This window comes from Globicephala melas, chromosome 11, assembly GCF_963455315.2.
Source record: "Globicephala melas chromosome 11, mGloMel1.2, whole genome shotgun sequence".
In the NCBI taxonomy this organism is placed as follows: domain Eukaryota; kingdom Metazoa; phylum Chordata; class Mammalia; order Artiodactyla; family Delphinidae; genus Globicephala; species Globicephala melas.
Window position 1 is genome coordinate 60,096,705 of NC_083324.2, and position 19,981 is coordinate 60,116,685.

The 19,981-nt window shown below is 37.9% G+C and overlaps 1 pseudogene; it reads right to left on the bottom strand.

Moving 5' to 3' along the window:
- Positions 1 to 11,143: 11,143 nt before the first annotated feature.
- Positions 11,144 to 19,981, bottom strand: part of LOC115844171 (septin-2 pseudogene) — a 102,487-nt pseudogene continuing 93,649 nt past the window's right edge.

Genomic DNA, 19,981 nt, shown 5'->3' on the forward strand with positions numbered 1-19,981 from the left:
CGTCCAGAGCCTGTGCTCCGCAGAGGGAGAGGCCACAATAGTGAGAGGTCCGCGTACTGAAAAAAAAAAAAAAAGTCATCCCAGAAAGTGATAGATGGTCTTCCTGGGCTTGGCCACAGTTTGCCTCCAGATGCAATCTCATGGCTTACTGGGTAGGTTTGTGGTCGACAGGACAGTAAATGAATCGCTGTAGCAGGCTGTGACTGTTCTGTCACCTTGGGCACAGTCTCCTCTTAATGTTCCATGGAAAACATTTTCCTCTGTCATCTCAGCACATCTCCCTTTGAGTTAAATATTTGTTTGTGAAATTCCCCTTTTGCACTTACTCTATTTGTGATACTGATTCTTTATTTTATTTTATTTTTTTGCGGTACGCGGGCCTCTCACTGTTGTGGCCTCTCCCGCTGCAGGGCACAGGCTCCGGACGCGCAGGCTCAGTGGCCATGGCCCACGGGCCCAGCCGCTCCGCGGCATGTGGGATTTTTCCGGACCGGGGCACGAACCCGTGTCCCCTGCATCGGCAGGTGAACTCTCAACCACTGCGCCACCAGGGAAGCCCCTATGATACAGATTCTTTAAACACCAGACTGCCAGCTTCATCTCCTCACCATATGGTCGTCCTTTAAGGAAAATACACGAGGCTTTCCACAAATAGCCTGTAATGCGTGGTGTGCACTGCACAATTCTTGACCTCCTCTTGAACTCGACGACCAGCGTGACTGTATGCCTTTGCCAAGGTTACCGCGCACAACTCTGTTATTCCATGGCTCGGGGCTGCTGGGGGACGGTGATTCTCAAGGAGGGTTCAGTGCATCTGTCACCTCGTGTCCCCAGAGGATCAGTCAGACATAGCTCTCTCAAGGGTTCAGAGCCTTCCCTGGGCTCATGAGTGGACTTACAGACAGAGGGCAACAGAATCTCTTAAACTTATGTTTATGCGTTTATCATTTGAAGGACGCTAAATGCTTTTGTATCTTTTAAATAACAGACTGAGAATATTTCATAATTCTCTTATCATTAGGCTTTTGACCAATAAATCTACCCCATGTGATACCAGATGATTCTTTCTGGCCTTGGAATGAGATTCCTTTCTAAAACTGTAAGGATTGCAGTTGCAACCAGGTCCTGGATGAAGTCTGCGGGTCCGAGCAGCTTGGCACCCGTGCTTGGCTTTCTAGCGTCCTTTGGGTTTTGTAACTGAAGCCAGAGCTTATCTAGCATCCAGATTTCAGGGAAATAGAAACAGCCTCCAAGCAGCGGAAGGAGCAGAGGGGTGAGGCTTCAGTGCTCTGAGGGCTCTGACGGCCCCTCCAGAGTTAAGGCAAGAGACCGAACGGACCATGGTCAGATCACATACACAGATGGAACTCTGATCCTCAATCTGCCATTGAGGACTGGACCAATGAGGACCATTCCAGAAGGCCTGCCGATGCTCTAATGGCCCCTCCAAGGTGAAGGGATTCTATCAGCCCCAAGGAAGCAGTAGGACTTCTCAGTTTAGAGTCATTTCCAACGGCAAACCCGGAACCTTGTACACAAGGAAGATACTCTCCCAATAGGCCTTATCGGGGCGGGGGAGGGGGGTGGTTGTAGTGCAGAGGGCGTCGGCAAACGTGCGCATGCTCCATCCTCGGAGCATCCGGGGAACACCCTAGTACTGAGCGTTGGAAAGGATACCTTTAAACGAAAATACAACCCCCCCGCACTAAAAGTTCCCTGTGTGATCTAGCAGGGTCAGTCTAAAGAAGTCGTCATGCTAACCAACCATGCCTCTATCACACTGGGTAAATGTTTTAGTAATTAAAGTGAACCTGGGAGAATGGAACTTGTACAGAATCAGCAATTTTGACAAAAGTTTTGCTGTGTGGAGGCATCCGAGGGGTAAGAACAGTACTAAAGTAGATTAATTATTTTAGATTACTGGTTTGAACTGACACAGAGAAGGACAGGTTTTCCCCTGAAGAGAGGACGCTTATTTTTTCTCCTTTGCCAGCTGTGCCCATCCCCACAGGACGAGCCCCTAGAGGGGTTAGGTCCCTCTTCAATCACCAACCAACTTTGCCCCTTGGGCAAGTTGACTCTCTGGGCCTGGGTTTTCTCATCTTTAAACGTGGTGAAATAGTACTAATAGGTAACATTTATCGAATGCTTGCTCTTTGCCAGGCAGTTTTAAGCATATCATATCTATTAACTTACAGAAGCCTGACAACAAAGTTAACTTCACTTTGCTTTTCCAAGATGTATGTATGTGTGTGTTTAATCTTGAAATTTTAAATAATTTTACTAACATCGAGGAACTGATGTATGTATTCAAGTGAAAACAAATGTACTATGCCCTGCACATAATGAATCTGCGTGTGATAAATGGGTGTAAGAAGTACTGTGATGTTCCTTGTTGTTCGCTGGATTTATAGTGAGTGGAAATCTTACTTGAGAAATACTTCAAAGAAGCCTGATTTTTTCCCATTGTGAATTAATAAACTTTCCCCATACTGTTGAGTAGTAACCTGTCTCAATGTATTAGTTTTTGGGTCTTGCTCCTTCAAAAAGTTATTTAAACCTCCTTGCATACTTAATGCAGCACAGAGAAAAACTAAGCTGTTTGCTAATGATGGGCCCATAACCAGTTGGAAATATGTAAAACAGTTATATTGTGTTTATGAAGATGTTAGTGACAGGAGGACAGGGATTTTGTCCATTTCTTTTCCCACTGCTGTGCTCCCATAGTTTAGAACAGTGTCTGGCACATTGTAGGCAATGAACATTTATTGAACGAATGAATGAATGAATGGGACAGCAGACAGGAATGCACACCCTGTCTTTGTAGAATTGCTTTAAGCAGAGCTGCAAGAAGCTTAAGTCTGTTGTTTTTTATCAAATGAATTAATGCAAATGAATGAACGAATGTTGTTTATCGAGTGAATGCCCATTAAAGAATTTTGAAAATTGTGAAGCACTATAGAAATAGAGGGTGTCACTTTTATTTCCTGCTGGGTAAGTGGTTGGAAAAAAAGGTTCTATAGGGAACAGTATCTGGCTAAGTTTGTTCTGAGTTTATTTAAGGAAAATAATCAGAGCACTGTATTCTATTTGAAAATTGAAAAGGGTCCAGGAAGTAAAATGTGAGGAAAATCTGGCTTCTCTGATCGTTTGCTGAGTGTGTGGCAGATGTCTTTGTAATTCAGCATAATTGTTTTTCCACCCAAAGCCAATGCTAATCTTTTAACAGCTTCTTACCACATTAGACTCAGTCTTTCACTCTATCAATTCCATCTGAAGAGTCAGTTTCATCTGTTTGAAAGAAAGCAGAATGACATTCACCCAGATGCTCCAGGAAGTGCAGGGAAGCTAGTTAGGTCACAGTCCTCTATTCCTAACTTGATGCGTTGAATGTTATCCCAGCAACTAGCTGAAACCCATGACGTCCCAATACCACCTCTGACTGTTGGGCCCCTACTCCATGGTTTTTAAAAAATTTTATTTTATTGAAGTATAGTTGATTTACAATGTTGTGTTAATTTCAGCAAAGTGATTCAGTTTTATATATATATATATTTTTTTCATATTCTTTTCCATTATGTTTTGTCAGCATATTGAATATAGTTCCCTGTGGTATACAGTAGGACCTTGTTGTTTATCCATTCTATACATAATAGTTTGTGAGCCTTGTTGCCAGTGTCAACAAGTTGATCCAGTTCTCTGTAGACACCCCCACCATGTTCAGTAGTCCACTTAAAGAAGCATACATTGTAGATCTCAATGTTGATAATACACAACTGGTGATTAAGTTGTTTATTGCCCTTTTCCACCGGTGATTGTAAAATGTGATTTATTTAGAATTGAAATCTCTTAAGCAAACTCTGTGAAGTTCTCTTGGTTGGGGAGAACTCTATCCGTTTGTTACATTTGCTTTTTTTCTTTTTAAATTTATGCCTCCCTACTTTATCCTTAATTCTATCACTTCTGGATAGTTCTTTTTAAAAAAAGTATTAATTGTCACTTTTTTTTCTTTAAGCCCTCAACATGAATGGAAGTAATTAATCAAATGGTTATTGCCCACAAGCTCACTCTGCAGGAGTGCTACTTGACGTCATTGGTAATTATTATAACTTAGTTTCCCAACTTTTCCCAAAGATATATCTTGAGATTTTTTTCAAGAAATCTGGCCCTATTTCAGATGATGTTAAGGGAAATTTTATGAGTGTTGTGGCCTAGGGATGTTTTCCCCTTTGGTTTAGCTACTTATTATACCCTGGTGGTGGGATTGTGAAAATACTAGCAAAGAACAAAGACCCAAAGAGGAATATCCCCTGGGTAAAGGTCCTCTGGATTACCCTCTGAACACGTCAGGCTGCTGTCTGCTGCAAGGATCAGAAAACCCCAACCTAATTGTCTCGAAGAATAAGGGAATTCCTTAATTCACATCACAAGGTGTCCTGAGGGAGGGCAGGTTTCAGACACTGTTTGTTAGGTTCTGTCTGTGACACTCTTGGCCCCACCATCCATTGAGGGTAACAAGAGCCTACAACAATCCTAGACATCACCTCCAGACATTGCCCAGAGAAAATGTGGGTCTTTTTTTCTGTATGTCTTTTGAAGAGCACGTCTTCCCATGCAAACTCCAGCAGACGTCTCTTGGTGAGTGAGTGGCCAAAATTGCATGATAAGACCATTCCTAAAGCAATCAATAGCAAGGGGACGGGATTGCCATGGAAGGTTGGTGAAGCCTTTGGCTTTCTGGCAGAAGCAGATTATTCCGATAAAATTGGGGTTTAGTGTAGGCAACCAAGAGCTTCAGCTGTGCCCTTGGAGGACCATCAAGGGAAGAGAAGAAATTTAAATAGAGTTCTTGACGTGTTCCAGGTGTATGTGTGTAGATCTGAAAGAGACAAAACAGTCTGTTAAACATTTGAAGTCGAGGAGCATTAGGCAAGACACTAAAACACTGGGATTACAGAGCTGAAGTAAATGTATATCTTGGTCCTGCCATCCAGGAGAGAGTTCTAACTCTAAAAGGTTTGGTAGCCTCAATTCATCTTTCAGTTAGCAAACCAGTAAATAAGACAAGTAGAGAAAGAGCTTCGGGGGAAGGGGGTGCTAATGACATTAGTGTAAATAGAGCTTCTGAATGGATGGAAGATTTCATTTATTTTTCCAATTGCCCTTCCCCACTATTTAAAAAGTATTATTAAATACCCTCTTGCAAATTATCCTGTCCTGGGTACTGAGATAGATCAGTTAAAAGATGACTGATGGAATTAAAAATGCACTTCTACTTTGCCTCTGATTAATGGCATGTTGGCTGCGAGGTGGGCTGGCTGGGTTCTGACCCATAATTCTGAAGGTCATGGTGATTACAGGTATGGGGTGGCTTACAGCCCTCTCCTCTAAATGGCTGTTACAGAAGTACCTCTTAAGTGCTAAACCATTTGACATGCCTTTTATCATATCCTTATGACTCTGCATGTGACTAATATGTGCTTTTTCTGATTTTATTCTTACTTATTTTTTAATTCCTTTGGGAGTCTTTGTTTTTATTTAATGTGGAAAAACATTAAAGGAAGCTTCTTAACTAATAGTGAAAAATAATTTCACAGTATATTCCTGCTTACAAGGGCTTTTATTGAAAAGAGCAAAGAAACTGAGAGGGCTTTGGTGAAATTCAATTGACTACAGGCTCAAGTATGGAAAGTAGTACTTTCTGAGGTAGCGTTTTACCTTTTTCAAAGTATAATTGGGGAGGAGAGGGTAGTTTTGCAATTGACCAGTTCTAGAAAGGCTGAAAAATAAAAAAAAATTCTTCTCTGTTGTGTGTCTGGCAAAATCTTACTTAATTTCTTTCTTTTAGGTAGGGATGCCTGCCAACGTGCAAAAAAGAGCACCTTAAATATTCTTCTGCATTTTATAACTAATGTGATTTGGCATCCCTTGACTTTGGCAGCAGGTTATGTGAATTGCAGATCACCAAAGAGAGCGATTGGTGGCTTACTCAACAGCCAGTTAATGTACAACTGTGAAAACTCACTGGTTCAAAGCCACTCCGGACTAGAACTTCACCTAATGCTTCTTAATTTAGTGGGTTTTTTTGTCTGTGTGTGTCTTTAATATGTCTCACAACCCTAACATGGACCCTTGCAAATGACTCAAAATCTGGGGAAAATGCTAAGAGCAAACATTCATGTACCAGATTCCATGGGGCCTTCATCATTTTTAATGTGAAAAGAATCTGGTTTTGGTTTCTTTCATCTTTTATGGCCAAATTGGGTCCAGAAGATGAAACCATGCACCAACACTTTCTGACTCAACAGCATTGGTAATGGAGAGGAAATGCGTAGAGATCAGATCTGTGTGATCAGATGTCCAAGGCAGAGGTGAATTGTTTTCCTTCATTCTTGAAACAAAGAGAGGAACACTGTCTTCAGGTCTCAGAACCACTGAGGGCAGGAAATAACTTCAGAGGCTCAGAGTCTGGCTGTCTTTGAGATCTGCTTGGAAGGGTGACCTGCATGAGAAGGTGTAATGGCATACCCCATGCCCACAGTCCCCACCAAGGAAGGCCCCTTGGGGGAGCAGTAAAGCCCTTTCAGGTGTCTGCGTATTTATTACCTTTCCTTCAAAGGAAGCGTTCTTTTTCTTTTGCGGTACGTGGGCCTCTTACTGTTGTGGCCTCTCCCATTACGGAGCACAGGCTCCGGACGTGCAGGCTCAGTGGCCATGGCTCACGGGCCCAGCCGCTCGGCGGCATGTGGGATCTTCCCAGACCGGGGCACGAACCCGTGTCCCCTGCATCGGCAGGCGGACTCTCAACCACTGCGCCACCAGGGAAGCCCAAAGGAAGGGTTCTTAAATTGTGATATGTGGATGTCCAGAAGATCCATAAATGGGCTTCAGGAAGTCTGTGGAACTCTCTGGAATTTTGAGTTCATTTTTTCTTGGTAGAGAGATCTTCATTTACATCAGATTCTGAAAGGAGTCCCTGTTCATTCTCAAAATAAAGACATAGTCAAGACATTCTGAGCTTCTGTTTTAAGGTTTCTCTCTTCTTGTGTAAAGTTGAATATTGAATAGTGGCTAGAATTAAGTGAATTCTGAATATATATATGTATACACACATACATGTGTGTATATATTTATCTATTTATGTTTCTTTTAAAAATTTGTATTTTAATCAAAGTTGTACCTATTTTCAAAGTCAAACAGCTCCACAATGTTCATTATAAAAATAAAGCACTGCCTCTCACCACCCCCATCTCTGCTTCACAGGGGCAAAGACTTTCAACTTTCTTAGCTATTTCTTTTGGAGTTTACCTCCATATTTCTAAATAAAATGACTATACTGCGAGTCTTGGTTTTCGCAGTGTTAGCTGTTACCTATTGACGGTCCACTTACAGAAGAGGATATAGGTGTTATAGCTCTCCCCACCCACAGATAGGCAGGGGTCTTGCAGGTGTTTGCACACACAAGTATACACACACTCGCACAACCACCCACCCCCATTCCTCCAATATACTTACATAACAATATTTGGTTAGCTCAATATTCTTTGCTTCCATTATTATTCCCATGTAAATTTTATTCATACCTGGGTCACATAGTATACTGTGATCACATTTCTTATTTTGTACAAATTTGTTTCTCTTGGAGCTAATAAATTTGTTAGTGTTCGAGAAAAACATCCTCAAAATAATTTTTTAGTGTGTCTTTTTCTAATTTATCCCCAAAACTCGCTTCCAGAGACATGGATCTTCTCTCAAAACGTCCTTACCTATCACGTCGTCCATCACGATTATCATTTCTTGGAGAAAAGCTCCCAGAGCCTGTGTCCATGGCCAATCTCTGGGTCTGTTGCCCTTGGATCTGTTTTCGTCATCACCTTGCACTCCTCTCATCTCTCTTCTGATTGGACCACCTACTGGACGGAGTTAGGCTTTCCATTATCTTGGTTTGCTCCCTTGGTTTATTATAACATATTTTTTGATAATGTTCCAAGAAAAGTTGCATGCATAATAAATGTTTTGAGAGTTTGCATGTTTGAAAATATTTTAATCCTGCCCTTACAATTGTTAGGCTTATTTTAGAATTCCAGGTTTAAAATGATTTTCCTTCAGTACTTTTGAAAATATATAAACAACAGTACTTTATTGATTAAGAAGTTTAGTAGATATACATTTGTGTAAAATAAGTAGTTTCCAACGTACATTTTTATAGGTAGATATTAGTAATATCTTGGTAAAATAATGTAATATAATGAACAAAATCATTTTTCTAAATCTAGGCGGCAAAACAATGACATAAAAACTATAGCTTCCCTCACCCTCATAAACATGATTAAATGTTAACTTCTGCTGAGTAGTAATTTTACTGGAGCATCACAAGGCTTAGTTTATAGTGGTCATTTACAAATAGATAAAACAATTTAGTATAATTAACAAATGTCAAAATAATTTTAAAAATTGACCTATGTAATCTACTGAAGTCATAGAATACTTCCTCTTGTAAGAACATGCATAATAACTCAAATATAACATATTGATAGAGTTCCTAAAGGTAAATGCTAAAAAGTTCCTTAAAAGGAAACCATATCACATTTGACCATTCATAGTTACTCGAGGAAAAATGTGCAGTATTAATGAGAAACGTGAGTATTTTTGAAGTAGTATAACTTCAAAGCTAATATTTTTAACTTATCCTTTTTTTAGTTTTGGTTTGACCAAATATAAAACAAAACTCCCACCCTCTCCTTAAATTGAACTTCTTTTCAATCTCTATACCTCCCATTGATGAAAATTCAAATCAAATAAACCAACACCCACTGCTGTCTTTACTCCCATTAGTTCCCTTATCATATCAATTTTGGGGGACTAACTTGAAAATATCAGTAGAAATGTTGAAAGAAAGCAAACACTTTGAATTTCAACTCCCATATTAGTGTACTACACAGTAAGGTACACTAAAAAGGAAAAAGGCCACATTTTGCCCACAGTAGGTGAACATCAGTACCTTTGACCTTTGGCACCTGAAATCTACTGGCGTTGATTTCAGATACATCTTATTCTTGGACAACATATGGAAAAATTTGTATTACTCAGAATGAAGGAAATAACAGCGGATGACAACGGGTGAGACCATCCAAACACGACACAGTGATCACTACTAATCTCATTCCATCAGAAAACTATCCAAAAAGGGAACAAAGTCCCTTTTTGTAGGTACCAGGGCTCCATTTGGCCAAACCCAGAAGAGCATCCTGGGTCTGGGATCTTGAAGACTAACCCCCAAATGAACCTAATGAATAATGCTGAGACTGATCTTTAAAATGGTTTTGCAACAGGCCTATTAAGGCTTTTAAAATTCTTTTAAAAGAGAGAACATTATATTCAAATTTAGTTAATGAAAATATAGTTTACTGACTCTCTCATTTTGTAGGTAAGAATCCTAATTTAAAATCCAATAATTGGAGCTTATAAGCTATTTTGACTTTTTTCTGTAGCACAATGTAACCAATATTAACTTTCGAGGAATAAACATTTTAGAAGATTATAAACTAAAAATGGCTTAGAATGAGTTTACTCCAATTGCTTTAACTTTTAAAATTATTTGGCATCAGAATCCAGAGTACTTTTAAAATTACCCCATGGAAGCCTCTTTTTTTTTCTCCAAAGCTATTTAAGTATGATTTTTCTCATTATATTGTTTTCCATTGTTTTACTTGGTAAGCAGATAAGTGTATAGGTAAATTATCTGTGTTGAATGGTAGCTGCAAGCTGGCTTTAAGTGTTGTGCTCAAACATACACAGTAAGAACCAAGAAAGAGACAAAGTGGGACTGCGTGCTCAGTGATGGCCTCATCCCAGGTCCCATCAGCTAGTCTTTCTGTATCAGTAGATAGACATCTTGCCACTCAAAAACAACTTAAAATGAATTTTTTTTAATTAAAAAATTTTTTTTAAATTTTTAATTGAAGTATAGTTGATTTATAATGTATTAGTTTCAGGTGTACAGCAAAGTGATTCAGTTATATATATATATATAGATATAGATATCTATATATATTCTTTTTTGGATTTTTTTCCATTATATTACAAAATAATGAATACAGAGCAAGAAAAAGACATTGAAGAACTAAAGAAGCAGCCAAGTCTCCTCTCTCAGGTCAAAGGGGTTAAGGATGACCTGAAAGATGGGGGTGTGCCCATCTAGCTTTAATAGGCTCTATAGATATGGAAGTGGACTTAAACTCTTTAAGCTAAATAGTAAACTGGAATGTAAATTTTCAATCTTTATTAGGGTATAGACAGTATAACTCTTAATTGTATTTAGTAAGCCTGTACAAGCCTGTACAAGTCTTGTTGTTTATCTATTTTATATACAGTAGTGTTTATATGTTAATCCCAAACTCCTAATTTATCCCTCCTCCACCCTGTTTCCCCCTTGGTAACCATAAGTTTGTCTTCTATGTCTGTGAATCTATACCTGTTTTGTAAATAAGTTCATTTGTATCATTTTTTTAGATTCCACATATAAACAATGTCATATGGTATCTGTCTTTCTCTGTCTGACTTAATGAATTTCTTTTCTTGATATAAATCAATAGTTCTAATCAACGATTAGCTAGTTAGGTCTATTGACCTCAAAGAAGTTAATTATTAATGATACTGTCTGAGCAGTTATTGAAAACCAATTCCAGCATTCATGGTTAAATAGGAAGAAAAATGAAAAGAAATTTACAGCACAATTAAAAAACATAACAATGATGAATAATGTTAAAGTACTTTTTTAGAAAAAAAAGATGCTTTTATCTTTCATCTAAAAATGAAAGCAAAATTAAATTCCACAGGAACTGTTAAAAGGATGAACATTCTTCCAACAACTGCATGAATAACAACATTCCTGCTCTGGCGGTTCCCTTACACAGATGCTCAGGAGCACAGCCATCTCCGTTTCCACCCTGCATTTGCTTTTGCATCTGTGTCTGCATTCATGAAATTCACTTGCATTCATCTCTTGCATGCAACTAGCATTTCCAGCAAGGTGTGGTCTTTATTCAGATCCTTGCTTTTTTGTTGTTTCTCTTAAGGCTTTCATAGTGAAAGTCCTGGGTTAGCCCCTTGAGGTCTGCGGGTGGGCGGTCGAGTTCTGTGCTCAGCTACTGTCATGTTGTCCTGGGGTCTTCATGCCCACAAAGCCCCACGGAGAGCAATGACTTCTAACCCCTCGCCATACGTGTCTATCTGCACAAATTGGAATCCGAGACTCAAGGGAGCCTAGTCTGATCTTTAAACTCTTCATCTTCATCTGATTCTTCTCCTAGGAAGTGGTAAACTTTGATGTTATGTTTTTCAATTTTATCAAGAATCTATTTCTTCAATGGCGGTCATTTTATCACTAAGGTTGTCAACTTTTGCAATTACAGATACAATAGTTCATGTGTATTATCTTCATAAATTTAGCTTCAAGTAATTTAAGTTCATGATCAGAAAATGAAAGTATAAAAACAACAATGCATCGTGTTCTCTGTGATATGACCGTCTGTTCAATACATGTTCATCACACAGATAACATTTGAACTGCTCATCAATGTAAGAGATAATATTCAAACCTGCAGTTGGCTATATCACCATATCTTGGTGTAACCACTGCTGTAAGTCACAGTTTGACCCCTTCTCTCTCTTTGATCTTAACTCTTTAAGCCTCGATTTGGAAAGTTTTTTCAATTGTCTCTGTTCCATGTAAAATTATTTTGTGTTGGAGATCAGTCAAGGGTAGTCTATGAGCATGGATTTTTAATCATCAGTATGAACTAAAAAAGCACTTTCACTGGACTTGATTGGGAAGATTTACAAATGCAAAATAGTCAAAAAGTTCTGGATTAGTAAGTAAACTGAGCAGCCTGCTTGAACATCTTTTAAAAAGTTTGGTGGGTCAGCAGAGAAGTCAAAGAGTGGATGCCAACTGACTGAGCCACAGACCCCACTGGCATCTGTGGTCATGCTTTCAAAAATATTAAAATAACAGATTTATTGAGATATAACTCACACATCCATTTAAAGTACACACTCAAGTGGTTTTTAGTATATTCATAGGGTTGTGTGGTCATGACCACTATCTAATTCCTGAATATTTCCATTACCCTCAAAAGAAATCTTGAATCATTCACAGTCATTTGCCACTTCCCCCAGCCCCTAGCAAACACTAATCATCCTTACATTTGTGTGAATTTGCCTATTCTGGACATTTCATGTAAATGGAATCATAAAATATGTGCTTCTTTTCTGACTGGCTTCTTTCACTTAGCATATGTTAGCAAAGGTTCATTCATGTTGTAGTATCAATAATTCTTTCCTTTTTATGGCTAAATAATATTCCATTGTGAGGATATTGCAATTTTGTTTACTCATTTATCATTTAATAAACATTTGAATTGTTTCCACTTTGGGGCTATTACAGATAGTGCTTCTATGAACATTCAAGTACACGTTTTTATGTGGATGTATGTTTTCAGTTCTTTTGGGTCTATGCCTAGGAGTGAAATTGCAGGTCATATGGAAACTCCATGTTTAGCAGTTTGAGGACCCACCAAACTGTTTTCCAAAGGGGTTGTACCATTTTACAGTCCTGCCAATAATGTATGTGGGTTCCATTTTCTCCACAGCCTTGCTAACACTTGTTATGGTCTTTTTCATTATAGCTAACCTAGTGGATGTGAAGTGGTATCTCAAGTGGTTTTGATTTGCATCCCCTAATGACTAATGATGTTGGGCATCTTTTCATGTACTTATTTTCAAATTTGTACATCTTCTTTGGAGAAATGCCTATTTAAATTCTTTGCTGGTATTTTAATTGGGTTATATGTCTTTATATTGTTGAATTGTAGAAATTCTTTTTATATTTTGAGCACGTCTCTTATCAGTTATATGATTTGCAAATATTTTCTCCATTCTGCGAGTTGTTTCCTCAGAATTTTGAAGGCACTTCTTCATTGTCTTCTGGGGTCAAGTTTGCTATTGAGGAGCCCAGTGCCATTGTAATTCTTTTTTTTTAATGGATTGAATTTTTTTTAAATTCTTGATGCTTTTTATGTGATATGTTCTCTCTTTCTCTCTCCTCCCCCACCTTCTCTCTCTCTCTCTCTTCCTCTCAGCTTTTAGGACTTTCATTTTGTCTCTAGTATATACTAATTTTTGGATAATGTACATTAATGGTGGTAATAAAAAATCCATTGCGTTTAGAGATAAATATTTTTATTACAGTAATTTCCAAATATATGCAAAAGTAAAGATAATAGTATAATGAATGTCTACTTACAATCATGTTTAATCATATAGATTAAACAAGTACAACATTTTGCCTGTCATGTTTTATCCATCCCCTTCTTTTAAATTTTTTTGTGGAATATTTTAAGGGTAATGCAAGATATCCATTATTTCACCCATAAATTCTTTAATATGCCTCTCTAAGAGATGAGTTTTCTTTTAACATATTTATGATTTCATTATTACCTGTATAAAACTAAATAATACTGTCTTAATATTATCCAATTTTCCATTCATATTTGCATTTCTTCTAATGATCAAAATTTTTACTTACAACTGGATAACATAGCTTATTCAATCATTCTCCTATTGATAAACATCTGGATTGTCATCAGTCTTTTATTACTACAAATAACTCTATAATAATTATCCTTGTGCGTATGTCATTTGGCATATTTGCAAGTATCTCTTTTGGATACAGCCCTGGAGTGGGATTGCTTGGTCTAATGGTAAATGTATATATATTTTGTTGGATATAGACCAATATCTTTACATGAGTGTTGTGTAATTTTGTATTCCCTTGATGCAAAAATTATTCTGGAAACACATGTCCTTCAATTCTGGGAAATTTATTGAATTCTTTCTTTGATCATCTTCTCCTTCTCTTCTCTTATCTCATTTTCTGGAATTCCCAGTATTGGGTATTTTCCTTTCTATCCAGCTCATTTTATTTTGTCATCTTTTCTCTCCTATTTCCTGTCTCTTTTTTTTCCTGGGAAAATTTTCTCCACTCGATCTTCAAATTTGTCTACTAGATTTTAATTCCATCAGTCATATTTTAACTTTCAACAGCATTTTGATTCCATTTTCTAGATGTTTTCTTTTGTTCTCATTTTGGTGATTCAACTTAATTTCAATCAACCATTTTCATTCAACAAATATTAATTGAACATCAGTTATTACGTCCTAGGTATTATTCTCGGCACTACAGAATTGGCAATGAATAAACAAACAAAATCTCTGTCTTAAGGAGCTTACAATCGAAAAGGAGCTCACAATCAAAAACATTCAATGTGTCAATCAGGTAGTGAGAAGTCTCTGAAGAAAAATGCAGAGTCAAGGAAGGCTGAGAGTGACTGGCAAGAGGGGAAGTCAAAACAGGTTTCAAAGGCAAGGTGAGATTTGTGAATAGACTAGAAAGAAGGAAGTAAGATGTGATATTGGGGAAGAGTTTTTCAGGCAGAGGAAACTGAAAGTACAAATGTCTTGAGGTGGGGATATGGGAAATTTAAGGAAAGTCAAGGAGACCAGTGTGGCTGGATCGGGATGAGTAAGGGGGTGAGTGATCAGAGGTGAAGTCAGAGAGGAATCAGGGGTGTGAAATCATGGAGGATTTTGAGTACAGGGAAGGCATGGTCTGACTTTTACACTTGGAAATTATTGCTCTGAACAGACTTGTGGTTGCCAAGGGGGAGGAGAGGTAGGGGAGGGAAGGACTGGGAGTTTGCAATTAGCTGTTCAACATATTATATAAGGATGGATAAACAACAAGGTTTTATTGTATAGCACAGGGAACTATATTCAATATCCTGTGATAAACCATAATGAAAAAGAATATGAAAAAGAATGTATATATATATGTGTAACTGAATCACTGTGCTGTACACCTGAAACTAACACAACATTGGAAATCAACTATACTTCAATTTTAAAAAAAAAACCTAAAAAAACAAAAAACTATGGCTCTGACTGCCTGGTGGAGAAGGGACAATAGGAGAGCAATGGTGAAATAGAAGGAATGCTTGGGAGGCTGTTGCAATAGTGCAGGTAAGAGTTGATGGTAAATTGGACCCGACTAATAGAGCAAGAAGTGGCCAGATTCTGAATATACTTCAGAGGAAGAGCTGACAATAGTTGCTGAGGAAATTGAGGGCTCAAGAATGGATCCAAGGTTTTAGGACCAAGCATAGGAAGGGAATTGTTGCCATTTACTGTGACGAGGACAATATAGGAAGAGCCAGGTTGAGAGGGAGATAAAAAACTCGGTTTCAATCATGTTAAGTTTGAAATACATATTAGAGATCCAAGTTCATTTATCAATAAGGCAGTTGGATAGATGAGTCTGGATTTCAAAGGAAAGGTCTGGACTAGAGATATAAATTAGGAGTGATCAATAGCCCATGCCATTTAGCGAGAAGGAAAGAAAAGAGCTCATGCCATTTAGAGAGAAGGAAAGAAAAGAGCTCCAAGGACTGCATCCTGGACATTCCAACATTCAGAGATTGGGAAGGTGAGGAGGAACCAGTAAAGGAGACTGATGAGGAGTGGTTGGCAAGGTTAGGAGGAAAACTAAGAGAGAGTCCTAGAAACCAAGAGAAGAATGCTCCTGGGGAGAGGGAGGGATTAACTGTGTCAATGCTGCAATTAGAGGGAGTAAAATGAGGACTGAGTACTATTTCACTGACAACAGAAAAAGCTGTTCTGATTGAGTAACAAGGGCCAAAGTCTAACTGTAGTGGATTCAAGGGAGGATGAAGGAAAAGAATTGGACACAACTAGTATAGATGCTGTTTTGTGAGTTTGCTGAAAGGGTGGCAGAACGATGCAGTGACCGCTAGGGACAGATAGGAGTTCAAGCGTGTTTGTACCTTCTCTCCCTCTCCCCCTGACCCACCCTCATTTTTAATTTGAGGGAAAATTGATGATGCAGAATAGAGAGAGGGCAGTTGCAGCACATCTGTTCTTGAGTAGGTGGGGGTGTGGAATTCATAAATACGGAAGGAATTGGCCTTGGAGTGGAGCTAGGACCACTCATCCGTTTTTCATGAGAGTAAAGGCAGAGTGGATGGGCACAGATGCAGGAGGCCAGGAGATTTGGTGGTAGTAGCTTGTAGACACCTTCTTCTGACTATATCTCTTTATTTGATGAAATAAGAAGCAAGGACATCAATTGAGGATAAGGATGGGGATGGAGATGTTGAAGGTTTGAGGAGAAAGGAAAATGTGTGAAATTTTTATTTATTTATTTATTGGAGTATCATTGATTTATAATATTGTGTCACTTTCTGGTGTGCAGCAAAGTGATTCAGTTATACATAAATATATACACATTCTTTTATATTTTCTTTTAAATTATGGTTTATTACAAGATATTGAATACAGTTCCCTGTGCTATACAGTAAGACCTTGTTGTTTACTCATTCTATATATAATAGTTTGCACCTGCTAATCAATCCCAAACTCCCAATCCATTCATCCCCCACCACCCCACCCCTTGGAAACCACAAGTCTGTTCTCTGTGTCTGTGAGTCTGTTTCTGTTTCATAGATAAGTGCATTTGTGTTGTCTTTTAGATTCCACATATAAGCAATATCATGTGATATTTGTCTTTCTCTATCTGACTTACTTCACTTAGTATGATAATCTCTAGGTCCATCCATGTTGCTGCAAATGGCATTGTTCCATTCTTTTTAATGGTTGAGTAATATTACACTGTATATAAGTGTCATATCTTCTTCTTTTTTATTTAACATCATTATTGTAGTATAATTGCTTTACAATCGTGTGTTAGTTTCTGCTTTATAACAAAGTGAATCAGTTATACATATACATATATCCCTATACCTCTTCCCTCTTGTGTCTCCCTCCCTCCCACCCTCCCTATCCCACCCCTCTAGGTGGTCACAAAGCACTGAGCTAATCTACCTGTGCTATGCAGCTGCTTCCCACTAGCTATCTATTTTACATTTGGTAGTGTATATATGTCCATGCCACTCTCTCACTTTGTCCCAGCTTACACTACCCCCTCCCCATAACTTCAAGTCCGTTCTCTAGTAGGTCTGTGTCTTTATTCCCATCTTGCCCCTAGGTTCTCCAAGACCCTTTTTTTTTAGATTCCATATATATCTGTTAGCATATGGTATTTGTTTTTCTCTTTGTGACTTACTTCACTCTGTATGACAGACTCTAGTTCCATCCATCTCACTACAAATAACTCAATTTTGTTTCTTTTTATGACTGAGTAATATTCTATTGTATATATAAGCCTCATCTTCTTTATCCATTCATCTGTTGATGGACACTTAGGTTGCTTCTGTGTCCTGGCTATTGTAAATAGAGCTGCAATGAACATTGTGGTACTGGATACTTTTTGAATTATGGTTTTCTCAGGGTATATGCCCAGTAGTGGGATTGCTGGGCCATATGGTAGTTCTATTTTTAATTTTTTAAGTACCCTCCGTACTGTTCTCCATCATGGCTGTATCAATTTACATTCCCACCAACAGTGCAAGAGGGTTCCCTTTTCTCCACACCCTCTCCAGTATTTATTGTTTGTAGATTTTTTTGATGATGACCATTCTGACTGGTGTGAGATGATATCTCATTGTAGTTTTGATTTGCATTTCACTAATCATTAATGATGTTGAGCATTCTTTCATGTGTTTGTTGGCAGTCTGTATATCTTCTTTGGTGAAATGTCTATTTAGGTCTTCTGCCCATTTTTGGATTGGGTTGTTTGTTTTTTTGATATTGAACTGCATGAGCTGCTTGTAAATTTTGGAGATGAATCCTTTGTCAGTTGTTTCATTTGCAAATATTTTCTCCCATTCTGAGGGTTGTCTTTTCATCTTGTTCATGGTTTTCTTTGCTTTGCAAAAATTTTTAAGTTTCATTAGGTCCCATTTGTTTATTTGTGTTTTTATTTCCATTTCTCTAGGAGGTGGGTCAAAAAGGATCTTGCTGTGATTTATGTCATGGAGTGTTCTGCCTATGTTTTCCTCTAAGAGTTTAATAGTGTCTGGCCTTACATTTAGGTCTTTAATCCATTTTGAGTTTATTTTTGTGTATGGTGTTAGGGAGTGTTCTAATTTCATTCTTTTACATGTAGCTGTCCAGTTTTCCCAGCACCACATATTGAAGAGGCTGTCTTTTCTCCACTGTATATTCTTGACTCTTTTATCAAAGATAAGGTGACCATATGTGTGTGTGTTTATCTCTGGTCTTTCTATCCTGTTCCACTGCTCTATAATTCTGTTTTTGTGCCAGTACCATACTTTCTTGATTACTGTAGCTTTGTAGTATATTCTGAAGTCCAGGAACCTGATTCCTCCAGCTCCATTTTTCTTTCTCAAGATTGCTTTGGCTATTCAGGGTCTTTTGTGTTCCCATACAAATTGTGAAATTTTTGTTCTAGTTCTGTGAAAAATGCCAGTGGTAGTTTGATAGGGATTGCATTGAATCTGTAGATTGCTTTAGGTAGCATAGTCATTTTCAAAATGTTGATTCTTCCAATCCAAGAACATGGTATATCTCTCCATCTATTTGTATCATCTTTAATTTGTTTAATCACTGTCTTATAATTTTATGCATACAGGTCTTTTGTCTTCTTAGGTAGATTTATTCCTAGATATTTTATTCTTTTAGCGGCAATGATAAGTGGGAGTGTTTCCGTAATTTCACTTTCAGATATTTCATCATTAGTGTATAAGAATGCGAGAGATTTCTGTTCATTAATTTTGTATCCTGCTACTTTACCAAATTCATTGATTAGCTCTAGTAGTTTTCTGGTAGTATCTTTAGGATTCTGTATGTATAGTATCATGTCATCTGTAAACAGTGACAGCTTTACTTCTTCTTTTCCAATTTGGATTCCTGTTATTTCTTTTTCTTCTCTGATTGCTGTGGCTAAAACTTCCAAAACTATGTTGAATAAGAGTGGTGAGAGTGGGCAAACTTGTCTTCTTTCTGAACTTATTGGAAATGGTTTCAGTTTTTCACCATTGAGGATGATGTTGGCTGTGGGTTTGTCATATATCACCTTTATTATGTTGAGGTAAGTTCCCTCTATGCCTACTTTCTGGAGGGTTTTTATCATAAATGGGTGTTGAATTTTATCATAAGATTTCTCTGCATCTATTTAGACAATCATATGGTTTTTCTCCTTCAATTTGTTAATATGGTTTATCACATGGATTGATTTGCATATATTGAAGAATCCTTGCATTCCTGGGATAAACCCCACTTGATCATGGTGTATGATCCTTTTAATGTGCTGTTGGATTCTGTTTGCTAGTATTTTGTTGAGGATTTTTGCATCTATGTTCATCAGTGATATTGGCCTGTAGTTTGCTTTCTTTGTGACATCTTTGTCTGGTTTTGGTATCAGGGTGATGGTGGCCTGGTAGAATGAGTTTGGGAGTGTTCCTCCCTCTGCTATATTTTGGAAGAGTTTGAGAAGGATAGGTGTTAGCTCTTCTCTAAATGTTTGATAGAATTCACCTGTGAAGCTATCTGGTCCTGGGCTTTTGTTTGTTGGAAGATTTTTAATCACAGTTCCAATTTCAGTGCTTCTGATTGTACTGTTCATATTTTCTATTTGTTCCTGGTTCAGTCTCGGAAGGTTGTGCATTTCTAAGAATTTGTCCATTTCTTCCAGGTTGTCCATTTTATTGGCATATAGTTGCTTGTAGTAATCTTTCATGATCCTTTGTATTTCTGCAGTGTCAGTTTTTACTTCTCCTTTTTCATTTCTAAATCTATTGATTTGAGTCTTCTCCCTTTTTTCCTGGTGAGTCTGGCTACTGGTTTATCAATTTTGCTTATCTTCTCAAAGAACAAGCTTTTAGTTTTATTGATCTTTGCTAGTTTCCTTCATTTCTTTTTCATTTATTTCTGATCTGATCTTTATGATTCCTTTCCTTCTGCTAACTTTGGGGTTTTTTTGTTC